Here is a 15557-nt window from a genome sequence, read left to right on the forward strand (position 1 = left end):
AGTAGCCATATATGTTAGGGACAATTTGAAATGTAATCTCAAAGAGGGAATCAAAACTGAGCCACACACAGAAACTATTTGGATAGAATTATACGAAAAATCAAATAATATTATAATAGGAGTTATATATAGGCCACCAAATTTAGACAGAATGGAAGCAAAGCATCTATGGGATGAAATATCTAGGGCATCTAGATCTAACAGTATTTACGTCATGGGTGACTTTAATTTTAGTGGAATAAACTGGTTGAACAAAACAGGGAATAGTGAAGCAGAAGATTTTCTAGAATTAATTGACGATTGCTTTCTTACGCAACACATTAAGGAACCAACACGGGAAAATAATATTTTAGATTTAGTGCTAACTAACAGGGAAACACAAATTAATGACATCGAAATAGGGAGTGAGCTAGGGAACAGTGATCACAAAGAAATCAGATTTAGCATATTATGGAATAGACCTGTAGGAGAAAATTCTGTTAAAGTGCCAGATTTTCGAAAAGATGATTTTAATAGCCTTAGAAATTTTTTGGGTCAAATTGATTGGAAAGTCTTGGGCATGGGGTGGGGGCTGGTCTTGGAGCGAGACATGAACCCAGCGATAGGTAACGTAAATGGGGATTTCGATGTGGATTCAATATATAACTTATTTAAGAATATTCTAAACAAAGCACAGGAACGTCGTATACCATACAAATTGAATAGATCGAATACCAATGACCCAAAGTGGATAACAAAGAATTTGAAGAACCATATAGGTAAAAAGAGAGCTTGGTACAAAAGGATTAAAAATGGGGAGGTCACTTTAGAACAGGAATTCGTACAACTGGTTAGAAATGTTAAAAAAGAGATAAGGAAAGCAAAAAGAAACTATGAAGTTCGCATAGCAGGGCAAGCAAAGACAAATCCTAAAGTTTTTTTTTCAGTTATATCGTACTAAGACTAGGGAAAGTATAGGTCCATTAAAAACTGAGACAGGTCAAATAACAGATAGTGATGAAGAGATGAGTAGTATTTTTAATAAATATTTTGTATCTGTATTTACTAAAGAGGAACTTAACAATATGCCTTCAGCCGAACAAGTCTATGTGGGTGGGGACGAGGACAGGTTGACGAGTTTAACAGTTACCAGGGAGGATGTTCTTAAACAAATAGTAAAACTCAAACCAAACAAATCCCCAGGGCCGGATGAAGTGTTTGCCAGGGTGCTTAAAGAATGCAAAGAGGAGCTTTGTGACCCACTGTCAACCATATTTAATAAATCAATAGTCAGGCAGAGTGCCAGAGTTTTGGAAAGTTGCTAATGTGATACCAGTTTTTAAGAAAGGAGATAGATCACTTGCGTCTAACTATCGACCAATTAGCCTAACGTCTATTGTGGGAAAGTTACTCGAATCTATAATAGCAAATAAAATTCGTCTTCATCTTGAAAAACATAAATTAATAATTGAGTCGCAACATGGTTTTATAAATGGCCGTTCATGTTTAACAAATTTGTTATCTTTTTATTCTAGCATTGTTGAGGCAGTTGATAGTGGTAAGGATTGCGATGTTGTGTACCTTGACTTTAGCAAAGCTTTTGATACAGTGCCACATGAAAGACTGATTAATAAGTTAGAGTCTCGTGGTCTTGGGGGTGCTATATTAAGCTGGATTAGGGCATGGCTATACCAAAGGAAACAGAGAGTTAGTATAAATGGAGTCAAGTCAGAGTGGGAAAATGTTGTAAGTGGGGTGCCTCAGGGCTCTGTCCTGGGACCTCTGTTGTTTATAATATATATAAATGATTTAGATTCAGGTTTGAGTAGCAACATTTGCAAATTTGCCGATGATACGAAAATCGGTAGGGAAATTAATTCGGAGGAGGACTCACTATCACTTCAAGTTTATCTAGATAGGGTTTTGAAATGGTCGAAGGATTGGCAGATGCAGTTTAATGCTGATAAATGTAAAGTTCTGAGGTTAGGTAATGACGATAGGGTTACAAGATATGAGCTAGATGGTGTTGAGATTGCGAAGTCGAATTGCGAAAGGGATCTGGGAGTTATGATTAGCAAGAATTTAAAACAAAAGGATCAATGCATAAATGTTCGTAATAAGGCAAATCGGACACTTGGATTTATTAATCGCAGCGTTAGTAACAAGACACCTGGTGTGGTTCTCAAGCTATATCTTGCTCTAGTTAGGCCCCATTTAGATTATGCAGTTCAGTTTTGGTCGCCATATTATAGAATGGATATAAATTCACTTGAACGTGTCCAGCGTAGGATGACTAAGTTAATTCCCCAAATTAGAAATCTTTCATATGAAGAAAGATTAACAAAGCTTAAGTTGCATTCACTGGAAAGGCGAAGAGTTAGGGGTGACATGATAGAGGTTTACAAGTGGGTGAATGGACATAACAAAGGGGATATTAATAGAGTATTAAAAGTATCAACGCAAGACAGAACACGAAACAATGGGTATAAATTGGATAAGTTTAGATTTAGGAAAGACTTGGGTAAATACTGGTTCAGTAACAGGGTTGTTGATTTATGGAACCAATTGCCGCGTAACATTGTGGAGGTGGGGTCCCTCGATTGTTTCAAGCATGGGTTGGACATGTATATGAGTGGGATTGGGTGGTTATAAATAGGAGCTGCCTCGTATGGGCCAATAGGCCATCTGCAGTTGCCTTTGTTCTTATGTTCTTATCTTTTATGGGTCCTACGGAGTCAGTTCTTTGTTTGGGTTTTACTTCGTATATATTTGCCCGAAACGCTATGCGTATTAGTGGCTTTAGGTATTGTATTTTAAATTTTAAAATTTTGCCCCGAGGAGCGAGTTTATTGGGAGTACTTAGCTGTATCATTAGCAAGGTATTAACTATAGTTCTATAGTTTAACATGGATGAAAGTAGATTGAAAATATTATCTTGGAACGTTAATGTATTAAAAACTAGAGCGGTGGATGTGCACTATTATACTCTTAGAGAGAATGTTAACATAGTAGCACTCTAGGAAACTGGGGATAGGGATGGTAACATTCTGAACATGAAGGTGAACATGTTGAACATGAAGATGTTCAACTGCTGGGCGAGCCCTCTCCTACTCATCTGAGGGGAGGGAGATTAGATTATGCTTGTTTGATAAATGCTGAGGGCATAGAGGAGAATTGTCTTACTCTGGATGAAATGCTAAGAGATTTTGCATTACAAATACAGCTTAAACTAGATAAAAAGCATGCCTGCCTTCAGAGGAAAAACTTAAAGTTTAATAAGGGAGAATTAAGGGGTCTTGTTGGTCATATTAAGTCTTGGTATGATACTTATAAGCCAGTTTCGGCAGAAGCATTTTATTAAGATTTAATTAAGGAGGTAGATGTATTTAATGCAACATTGAACCGGAAAACATCTGGTATAGAAAAGCATCCCCCCATAAAAGTGTGCGGAGAAGAGAAAGGAAATTTGGAGCAAGTATTGGCAGGAGTTTGCACAGAAAGTTAGGAGTAACAAACTTGAAGGAAATCTGGCAAGACATAAATGAAATAAGGGGTAAAAAGCATAATTTTGTTGCACATCCTGACCCGTAAGGAATTGCAAAAGGTCTCGTAAATAAATGGGCGGAAGCTGCCAAACTTAGTTCATTTAATTACCCGCTGTAACGAGAGAGTCGTTTGATTCTTGGAAAGATCTAAGAAAGGATTTTATACTTACAGCAGGTAACAGTGGTGATGTCACTTGCACAGGTATTACCAGAGAAGAACTAATAACGGCGATTAAAGTTGGGAAATCTACCGCCCCCTGGGGAGGATGGAGTAACGTATGAAATACTTAATGAACTTGCCATCATGACGAAAAGCCCGCTGTTAAACCTCTTTAATATTAGTTATAAAGAGGGCAGAATTCCCAGTGAATGATAAAGAACTATGATCATCCTTATCCCTAAAGCCAATGGAGAGTACAGACCTGTGTCTTTAACCTCGTGTTTTTGTAAAATGATGGAGAGGATCATTTTAAATAAACTTTTGTATATAATAGGTGATCAGCTGTCTAATAATTTTTCGGGTTCCTCAGAGGAAAAAGTACCTCTGACTGTATTATTAAATGTCTAGCTAATGGTAATGATTATTATAGAATTTTTATTGATTTATAAGGAGCTTTTGATAAAGCCAACAAAGAGGTTATTTTATATGAATTAGCTGGTCTTGGTGTTGAAGGGAGATTATTGCGCTGGATAGGGGATTATCTTCAGGAAAGGAAGGCTCAGGTGTGGTATCAAGGTTGTATGGTTCAAGGTTCAAGGTATGAAGGTCAAGAACTCTGCACACCTCAGGGAGGAGTGTTGAGTCTCCCCCTGTTTAATGTACTAATGAATAAGATAGCATCTGAGAAATACTCAAATTGGGTAACTCCAATCATATATGCCGATGATATTTTGTTTCAGGGCAAAGATATTTCAAAGGTTCAAACAGTGTTGGACAATTTCGGAAACCAGTGTCACCACATGGGACTAGTGGTTAATAAAGACAAAACTAGTTTGAATGTAGAAGTCGGAGGCCCATTATATTGGAAATAAACGGTAAAAATATAGAGAGTGTTAATATATATAAATATTTAGGCATATATGTTGGATATACCCATGAGAGTTTGGAAACTGAGATGAACAGACTGTTGAGTCAATGCCGGAAGAGATTACAACCTCTGAAGGCCTTGGCATGCTGTGGAAAGGAGTGGGAGTCCAAGTGCTACGAATGATGTACTTGAGTACTGTAAGATTTCTTATTGATTATGCTGCACCTGTCATTTCTTGTTTTGGTAAAGGTAGGATGGGCAAGTTGGAGAAGATACAAAATGAAGCCGTTGGGGGTCGTTGTGAGCCGCAGCTACCTTAATTTTTGCCCACACTTGTCTTGCAGACGTTTCTCTTCCAATAGAGCTAGTGAACTCTAGTCATTGTCTTTCCCTTTGTAACTCATCTGCAATGTATGTACCTTTACCTGAATAAAAAATCTAATCAAAATCTATATGCTTAGATATATGCAAATGAGAGAGTAATAGAGCGAAATCTTTAAAATACTGAACAATTTGGAGGATATTCATTCATACAATTTCTTCAAAAGGTCAGATGTAACACGAACAAGGAGCAAAGGTTTCAAGCTCAACAAGCCACAGTGTAGGAGTGACAACAAATGTTTTTTAACCCATACGATTATGATCATGGCAATAAGGTTTCTAAAACAGTAGGCATTCTTCCAAAGTCAGACACTGTACTATGTTCCTCGCCCTAACCTAGTCACTCAGTATTATTCACTCATATATCTATGTCTTGTCTATTTATGTCTTAAAGGTTACAAGACGTACATTAGTCAATACAATTGGTGCTTAAAATGTTAAGGATCTCTTGTGAAACACGGGTATTAATAAAAAAATTTATTATGTAAAATAAATAAAAAAGGCCCAAGGGCCATGAAGTAACAAGAATGCAAGGCTGGCCCAAGCTGGCGTAAGTAGAGAAGACGGAAGATTCTTCATATTAAAAGACCCTGCTTCTCCAAGATGGCAGTCACACCCTGCTTGCCCTGGACAATCACCATATGGAGAAGGACTGTTTACTGTGAAGGGAAGTCCACAAATGCAATGCCAGCATGAGTCAGTCTTGAAGGGTAAACGATGATGGCACCCTCACAGTAACACAAAAGCCGAGCAAGCCCAGTGAGGAAGACCTGTTGATGGGAAAGGAGGAGAATGATTAGTCACAACAAAATCCATATAGAAACAAAGGAGAGAAAAAAAATAAAGTGGATGTCTTCTTTTTGTATAATAATAATAAATACAGCCATTAGGCTATGTATTTATATGATATATAATAGAATACAGCATAAAACAAAATAAGAGGGGTGGTAGGAGAAGAAAAGATTAGTGTTCAGTGAGAATCCACAAGGTCTTCTCTGAATACTCTTTATTTTCTTCAAGGCTGTGGGTCCCTACAATAGCACCAGAGGTGGTACACACCCCTATTATTATTTAAACAGGTGAGTACACATACGGTGTCAGCAAACTTAGCCTCCAAACACACACACACACATGGTATCAGCAAGCTTAGCCTCCAAACACACACACATACACATATGGTATCAGCAAGCTTAGCCTCCAAACACACACACACACACACATGGTATCAGCAAGCTTAGTCTCCAAACACACACACACACACATGGTATCAGCAAGCTTAGCCTCCAAACACACACACACACATGGTATCAGCAAGCTTAGCCTCCAAACACACACACACACATGGTATCAGCAAACTTAGCCTCCAAACACACACACACACATGGTATCAGCAAGCTTAGCCTCCAAACACACACACACACATGGTATCAGCAAGCTTAGCCTCCAAATACACACATGGTATCAGCAAGCTTAGCCTCTAAACACACACACACACACAAACGGAATCATCAAGCTTAGCCTCCAAACACACACACACACATGGTATCAGCAAACTTAGCCTCCAAACACACACACACACATGGTATCAGCAAGCTTAGCCTCCAAACACACACACACATAGAAAATGTGACATTGAAACAGTTGATAAACTTGATTTCAAGAGAGAGAGGTCTCTACCTACCTTGAGGCTACCTTGAGGTGCTTCCGGGGCTTAGTGTCCCCGCGGCCCGGTCGTCGACCAGGCCTCCTGGTTGCTGGACTGATCAACCAGGCTGTTAGACGCGGCTGCTCGCAGCCTGACGTATGAGCCACAGCCTGGTTGATCAGGTATCCTTTGGAGGTGCTTATCCAGTTCTCTCTTGAACACTGTGAGGGGTTTGCCAGTTATGCCCCTTATGTGTAGTGGAAGCGTGTTGAACAGTCTCCGGCCTCTGATGTTGATAGAGTTCTCACTCAGAGTACCTGTTGCACCTCTGCTTTTCAACGGGGGTATTCTGCACATCCTGCCATGTCTTCTGGTCTCATGTGGTGTTATTTCTGTGTGCAGGTTTGGGACCAGTCCCTCAATTATTTTCCACGTGTAAATTATTATGTATCTCTCCCGCCTGCGCTCAAGGGAGTACAGATTTAGGCTCTTTAGTCGGTCCCAGTAATTTAGATGTTTTACTGAGTGGATTCTAGCAGTAAAGGATCTCTGCACGCTCTCTAGGTCAGCAATTTCTCCAGCTTTGAAAGGGGCTGTCATTGAGCAACAGTACTCCACTCTAGCGTTTTGAAAAGTATCATCATCGGTATAGCATCTCTAGTGTGAAAAGTTCTTGTTATCCAACCTGTCATTTTTCTTGCAGTTGTGACGGCTACTTTATTGTGTTCTTTAAAGGTAAGGTCTTCCGACATGAGTACACCGAGGTCCTTTACATTGCCTTTTCGTTCTATGTTATGATTTGCCTGAGTTTTGTACGTGGTTTCTGTTTTTATATTTTCAATTTTTCCGTAGCGCATGAGCTGAAACTTATCCTCGTTGAACACCATATTATTTTCTGTAGCCCATAGAAAGACCTGATCTACATCTGATTGGAGGTTTGCCGTGTCCTCTATGTTGCCAACTCTCATGAAAATCCTAGTGTCATCTGCAAAGGATGATACAGTGCTATAGGTTGTGTTCTGGTCTATGTCCGATATGAGGATAAGAAAAAGTACTGGAGCAAGCACAGTACCCTGGAGGACTGAGCTCTTCACGGTTGATGGGCTGGATTTTATTTTGTTGACAATTACACATTGGGTTCTGTCAGTCAGGAAATTGTAAATCCATCTGCCTATTTTCCCGGTAATTCATTTTGAACGCATTTTATGTGCACCATGGTCACATTTATCAAAAGCTTTTGCGAAATCTGTGTAAATTACATCAGCGTTTTGTTTGTCTTCCATAGCATCTAATGCCATATCATAGTGGTCCAGCAACTGCGACAGGCAAGAGCGCCCTGTTCTGAAACCATGTTGTCCGGGGTTATGGAGATGCTGTGATTCCATGTATTTTGTGATCTTACTTCTTAGCACTCTCTCAAAAATTTCTATGATGTGCGATGTTAGTGCTATCGGTCTGTAATTTTTTGCCTCTGCCTTATTTCCTCCTTTATGGAGTGGTGCTATCTCTGCTGTTTTTAGTATGTCAGGGATAACGCCAGTATCTAGGATTTGTCTCCACAGAATGTGGAGGGCCTGCGATAGTGTTTTTTTACAGTTCTTGATGAATATGGAGTTCCAAGAATCCGGGTCTGGTGCAGAGTGCATAGGCATACTGTTTATGGCTTCTTCAAAATCTAGTGGGGATAGGGCGACGTCTGATATATGATTTGATGTTGGTATCATATCCATGAAAAATTCATTTGGGTTATCAATCTTTAGTGCATTTAATGGCTCACTGAAAACGGAGTCGTACTGCTTCCTCAGTAACTCGCTCATTTCTTTGTTGTCATCTGTGAAAGTTCCATCTCCCTTTCGCAGGGGCCCGATACTAGATTTGGTTTTTGATCTTGATTTTGCATAGGAGAAAAAATATTTCGGATTTCTCTATTTCACTGATGGCCTTTTCCTCTCTTTGCCTCTCCTGGGTTTTGTATGATTCTTGTAGCTTGAGTTCAATTGTTTCTATTTCTCAACCTAACCTTCTTCGCCGTTCTTGAGATAGGGTGCGACTCTCAAGTTGTTCCGCGATTCGTTTTCTTCGTCTATATAGGGAACGACGTTCCCGTTCCAATCTGCATCTCTTTCTCTTTTTTCTTAGAGGTATGCGGTTTGAACATATTTCTAGTGTTACTGAGCTTATTTTTTTCCAGGCACTGGTTCAGATTTGCATTTCCTAGCTGTTCTACCCAGTTTATTTCTGTGAAGTCCTGGTTTATTTGCTCCCAGTTTATCCGTTTATTATTGAAGTTGAATTTGCTGAAATCTCCTCCACCGGGAATCTGGACTGGTTTTGAACGTCCAGTCCCCATGGTTGTCAGAACTTCAATTAAGTTGTGATCTGAGTAACAGGTATTTGTAATCATTATGTTCCCGATAAACTCATCATTATTAGTGAAAATGAGGTCCAGCGTGTTCTCCTTCCTAGTTGGTTCTACTATTTGCTGGTTTAAGGCAAACCTATCGCACATCCGTAGCAGGTCATTTGCATGTGCCTGCTCATTTAGGCTACTTCCTAGTATTCTTTCTGATATTACTGTATTACCCAGGTGCTTCCATTTCAGGTGCCGTAGGTTGAAGTCCCCAAGCAGGATGATGTTCGGAGCTGGATTTGTGAGGTTTTCCAAGCAGTGCTCTATTTTCATTAGTTGGTCTTTAAACTGCTGAGGGTTTGCCTCCGGTGACTTATATACAAGGACAACAACTACATTTAGGATCTCTATTTTGACTATCAGCACTTCCACCATATCATTTGAGGTGTTTAGCAACTCAGTACAGATGAGTGTGTCTTTGATGTAGAGGCTGACCCCACCCTGAAGCCGGTGTTTCCTATCACATCTGAAGAGATTGTATTCTGAGATCCATATTTCACCATCAAGGTAGTCCTTTGTGTGAGTTTCCGTTAGGGCTGCAAACACTGCATTTGCCTCATGAAGGAGACCATCTATAAAATGAACTTTGTTGGATTTGCGTGTTTTTATACCCTGGATGTTGGCAAATATAAATGATGTTATCGTGTTAGTGGAAGTGCTGGATGCTTTAATTGGTGGGGAACTATGGGGAACTTCAAAATTTTTTTAATAAATAATTAGGCAGACTTGTTGCTAGACAGGGAAGTAAATTAAATGTATGCCAAATTTTGCAAAATATACAATGAAGGCACACAAACATTCATACCAAAACAGAGATGCAGGGCCAGAAAACAGGATTGGTTCAACAGAAATTGAGAGAGGGCCACAGACCAAAAGACACAAAAATGGAATGAAAGACATTGAAAAACTACAAGCCGATGTCAACAAAGTTTTCGATTGGGCAGCAGAAAATAACATGATGTTTAACAGTGATAAATTTCAGGTATGGCAAAAATGAGGATCTGAAACATAATACAGGGTACAAAACACAATCGAATCTTCCCATAGTAGAAAAACAGCATGTCAAGGATTTGGGAATAATGATGTCCGACGATCTAATGTTTAGGGAGCATAACCAAGCAAATATTGCGTCAGCCAGAAAAATGATCGGATGGATTATGAGAACTTTCAAATCCAGGGATCCCATCACAATGGTTGTACTCTTCAAGTCACTTATGTTGTCCCGTCTCGAGTACTGCTCAGTATTCACTTCCCCCTTCAGAGCAGGAGAGATTGCTGAAATAGAGGGAATACAGAGAACATATACGGCACGCACAGATGAGATAAAACACCTAAATTATTGGGATCGTCTCAAAGCTCTCCAAATGTACTCTCTAGAAAGGAGACGAGAGAGATACCAAATAATATACACATGGAAGATACTGGAGGGCCAGATCCCAAATCTACACAATAAAATAACAACGTACTGGAGTGAACGATATGGAAAAAAATGCAAGATTGAACCAGTGAAGAGCAGAGGTGCCACAGGCACAATCAGAGAGCACTGTATAAACATCAGAGGTCCGCGGTTGTTCAACGTCCTCCCAGCGACTATAAGAAATATTGCCGGAACAACCGTGGACATCTTCAGGAGAAAACTGGACTGTTTTCTAAGAGAAGTTCCGGATCAGCCGGGATGTGGTGGGTATGTGGCCCTGCGGGCCGCTCCAAGCAACAGCCTGGTGGACCAAACTCTCACAAGTCGAGCCTGGCCTTGGGCCGGGCTTGGGGAGTAGAAGAGCAGAACCCCATCAAGCAGGTATCAATATAGAAAGAAGCCAAACCCCCAATCATACCAGCGATACAAAGATGCGAGAAACAACTATACAGCAGTAAGGGAAGAGGCAGAAAGAAATTTTTAAAAAGGGATAATGGATAAATGTAAAACAGAACTGGGCCTATTCTACAAATTCATAAACAACAAATTGCAGGTAAAGAATAATATCCAGAGGTTGAAAATAGGAAACAGATTCCCAGAAAATGATAATGCAATGTGTGAAACATTAAACCAAAAGTTCCAAAGTGTGTTTATACAAAATGAAATCTTAAGAGAACCAGACACAATAAGAATTTCTGAGAACATCATAGAGCGTATAGAGGTGTCTAGAGATGAAGTGGAAAATATGCTAAAGGAGCTAAGTAAGAACAAAGCAGTTGGTCCAGATGGAGTTTCACCATGGGTTCTGAGAGAATGTGTATCTGAGCTCAGCCTTCCACTTCACCTGATCTTTCAGGCATCCCTGTGTACAGGAGTCATTGCAAACATGTGGAAAAAGGCTAACATAGTTCCAATCTACAAAAGTGGCAACAGGGAAGACCCCACCTCTCTCAGTTATAGACCTGAATCATTGACAAGTGTAACATTGAAAAGATTGAAAAAAAAATAATAAAAAATAATGGGTAGAACACCTGGAGAGAAATTATATAATATCACACAGACAGTATTGTTTTTGATCTGGAAGATCCTGTGTATCGAATTTACTCAGTTTCTATGATTGAGCCACAGAGATTTTAAAGGAAAAAGGTAGTTGGGTTGACTGCATCTATCTAGACATAAAAAAGGCTTTCGACAGAGCTTCACATAAGAGGTTGTTCTGGAAACTAGAAAATTTTGGGTGGGTGACAGGTAAGCTTCTAACATGGATGAAAAATTTTCTGACTGACAGAAAAAAGAGGGCAGTAATCAGAGGCAATCGGACTGGAGAAGTGTCACAAGTGGAGTACCACAGTACATGCACCAGAAATGTTCATTGTCTACATAAATGATCTACCAGTTTGAATACAGAATTATATAAACATGTTTGCTGATGATGCTAAGATAATGGGATGGATAAGAAATTTAGATGATTGTCATGCCCTTCAAGAAGACCTGGACAAAATAAGTATATGGAGCACCACTTGGCAAATGAAATTTAATGTGAATAAATGCCATGTTATGGAATGTGGAATAGAACATAGATCCCATACAACCTACAAACTATGTGAGAAATCTTTATATAATTCTGATAAAAGAAAGAGGTCTAGGGTTGATTCTAGATAGAAAACTATCACTTGAGGCCCACATAAAGAACGTTGTGTGAGGAGCCTATGCCACGATTTCTAACTTCAGAATTTCGTTTAAATACATGGATGGCGAAATACTAAAGAAATTGTTCACGAGTTTTGTTCGGCCAAGGCTAGAATATGCAGCGGTTGTGTGGTGCCCATATCTTAAGAAGCACATCAACAAACTGGAAAAGGTGCAAAGACATGCTACTAAGTGGCTCCCAGAACTAAAGGGCAAGAGCTATGTGGAGAGGTCAGAGGCATTATATATGCGAAAACTAGAAGACAACAAAAAGAGGTGATAAAATCACTATGTACAAAATAGTAACAGGAATTGATAAAATCGATAGGGAAGATTTCCCGAGACCTGGAACTTCAAGAACAAAAGGTCATAGATTTAAACTAACTAAACAAAGATGCCAAAGAAATAAACAAAAATTTCATTTCGCATACAGAGTGGTACACGGTTGGAACAAGTTAAGTGAGAAGGTGGTGGCGGCCAAGACCGTCAGTAGTTTCAAAGCATTATGTGACAAAGAGTGCTGGGTAGACGGGACACCACGAGCGTAGCTCTAATCCTGTAACTACACTTAGGTAATTACATATGGTGTCAGCAAGCTTACCGTCGAAACACACACAAACAGCCTGTCTATTATTCAAGGCCTTCTCTGAGTACTCTTTATTTTCTTCTCTGAGGCTATGGGTCCCTAATCGTGCACCAGAGGTGGTACAACTTTTAAGTTTTTAACTACTGCACTGAGCACCTGATTTTGGCAAAGACTTCTTAGTGCAATTGTCAAGGACATAGTTCTGGTATTTTTTTGTTTATAAATATTCAGGTATAGTTAATGTCAAAATGTTTCAAAACTCAGCAATTTATATTTCAAAACAAAAAAAGTAATGAAAACATTACAAAACATTAAAATATAGCCTAATTAATTAATTATTAAAATAGCACAACTCTCAGAATGTCTAAAGGTGCTTTGAGCAATGAAGTAGTTAATTTTATATATATAATATTATATATATAATATATATTTACCTGTGACTACTGCTTAGCAAAAATTTGATCTCTGTGAAAATTGGTCTCGTCATTGCTAGGAGATATTTTAAGACCATGATTTGCTGTAGATGCCACTGTAGTCTTCAAGTCATCAATCTAAAAATAGAGGTAATCTTTTAAAATGTAAATTTTGTATAAAAAAAATGCAAAAATAAATTGCAAGAATAATATGAAGTTATTATACAATTTTTTTTAATTATTTAAATATTTGTGAGACATTATTAAGAAATGTATGAAGTACAGATTCTCTAAAACCTGATATGTATCTGCTTATGTTCCACCACATTACATTCAGGGCTGAATAGAAAACACAGCCAGTAAGGTAATGATTACTTAGGATGAACTGGGATGCTACATGTAGGTTGGGGCTAAGCTGCGTGAGGCTAGGATGCCCAGCCTGCCTTGTCTAGGCTGGGCTGGGCTAGGCAACACTAGGAAGGAGTCAATAAATCTCTAGAGTGCCTTACTTTTCCTGATATCCTTAAAAAAGCAAGAATGATGCCATTTTATAAAGGAGGAGAGACAGCAGACATAAACAATTAAAGAAAAATATCAAATCTACTTATACTTTCAAAAATATTTGATTTTTTTTTACAAACATCTCTTCCTACTTTGTAAAATTCAACATGAATACAAACACACACACACATCCCTAGGAAGCAGCCCATAGCAGCTGTATTACTCCCAGGTACTTATTTACTGTTAGGTGAACCAGATATAGAGAATAACCACAAAATGCTATCTTTATAAGAACTATCTTGTAAAGCCACTAGTACACGCAGCATTTCAGGCAGGATATATAAAATATATATATATATATATATATATATATATATATATATATATATATATATATATATATATATATATATATATATATATATATATATATGGTGACAATGTCAGACCACGGAGGAAAATGAAACAGGAATTTCCTTAAGTACTTTCGTATATTAAATACAACTTCAGAAGGAATGATTTTACAGATCGAGTGATGGGTATAAATAAGCAGGAGAGAGTGGTCAAGTAAGGTGAGGTACAATACTTGGACAACGCAGACGGCCCATTGGCCCATCAGATGAACCCAATTGGCCCATCCGATGTAGCCCAATGGCCCATCTGATACAGCAGACATACAAGCACAATACATAGGTAATTATAACATAAAGAGGTAAATATATACAATGAATTAGTGAGACAAATGTTTTCCAATGGTCCTACTTAAATCGTCCTTTAGCTGATCTATTAGAAATGGATCTAAGTTATATAGACCATTGCTAATATTCAAATTACTTTCTTTGGTGATCTGTATCAAAGCAGATTCAATTATGTTTCTGTTATAGGTGTTTTTACAATTTGTTATTGAAGAAGCACTCTCCCAATCAATTTGGTGAGCTTTTTCTGACAAATGAACAAACAAAGCATTAGACAATTGGCCATGTCTTACAGAGTATTTATGTTGCGATATTCTACATTTTAAATCTTTAGATGTTTGCCCGACATAGAACTTATTACATTCCTTACAAGGTATTTTATAAATGACGCAATTATCACTACGAGGGCTGTTCCTAACTAATAGCTTACCAACAGTGTTTTCGTAGCTAAACATTACATCTATATTAAAAAGTTTCAAGGCCTTAACAATATTCTCAAACCCAGAGAAATATGGTAAACATAACACATTCTTTGGGCGAATCCTTTCAATGCATACATTATTATAATATGTACGACGTGCTTTGTTACGACAAACTTCCAAAAAATTCAGTGGGTAACAAAGCTTAAGACCAATCGAATCAATATTCTTAAATTCTTCGTCTAAGAATTCTGGACTCACAACTCGAAGAGCTCTTAGCTACATTGAAGAAAAAATTGACTTTTTTACATTGTATCTATGCCCTGAAAAATAATGAACATAAGATAAATTATTCGTAGGTTTTCTGTAAACACTAAACTTTAATGAAGAGTTTTCCCTATGAATAAGCACATCTAAGAATGCCAAACATTTATCAATTTCAGTCTCCATAGTAAATTTTATGGAGGTGATTTGGTCATTAAGTTTGGCTACAAATTCGTCTGTGTTAATGACCAAGTCACCTCCATAAAATTTACTATGGTCCTTGCACTAATGGAACCATTGCAATGATGCATATGGGGACATATGTGTGTTTAAGGAGGGGATTGGTGTTGTAATCCACAAGTTAGTAGGAATTATTAGCTAGAGGATCATTACTACAACACTTAACGAATGATGATTGGAAGTACATGTAAGTAGACAGACTATGGATCACATATCTAAGAAAGGTCAATGGATTAAGACCGAAGCTGTATAGCCAAATTAATAATTCCTGGAAAGAGGAATTATTCTTCGTCAGGCTTCTAGGAACAAGATTACCGCTCTAGGGATAAGGCTAATCGGATTATA

General features: G+C 38.3%; 1 long non-coding RNA gene across 1 annotated transcript in view; it reads right to left on the reverse strand.

Annotated features, from left to right (window-relative positions):
- Positions 1–5395: 5395 nt before the first annotated feature.
- Positions 5396–15557, reverse strand: part of LOC138360193 (uncharacterized) — a 14907-nt gene continuing 4745 nt past the window's right edge. The window contains exons 2-3 of the long non-coding RNA XR_011226234.1: positions 13115–13231; positions 5396–5703 (exon numbers count right to left, since the gene is read on the reverse strand). This is a non-coding gene — a long non-coding RNA (uncharacterized lncRNA). The remainder of the gene's footprint in view (positions 5704–13114; positions 13232–15557) is intronic.

The sequence above is a fragment of the Procambarus clarkii genome, unplaced genomic scaffold, assembly GCF_040958095.1.
Source record: "Procambarus clarkii isolate CNS0578487 unplaced genomic scaffold, FALCON_Pclarkii_2.0 HiC_scaffold_100, whole genome shotgun sequence".
Taxonomy (NCBI): Eukaryota; Metazoa; Arthropoda; class Malacostraca; order Decapoda; family Cambaridae; genus Procambarus; species Procambarus clarkii.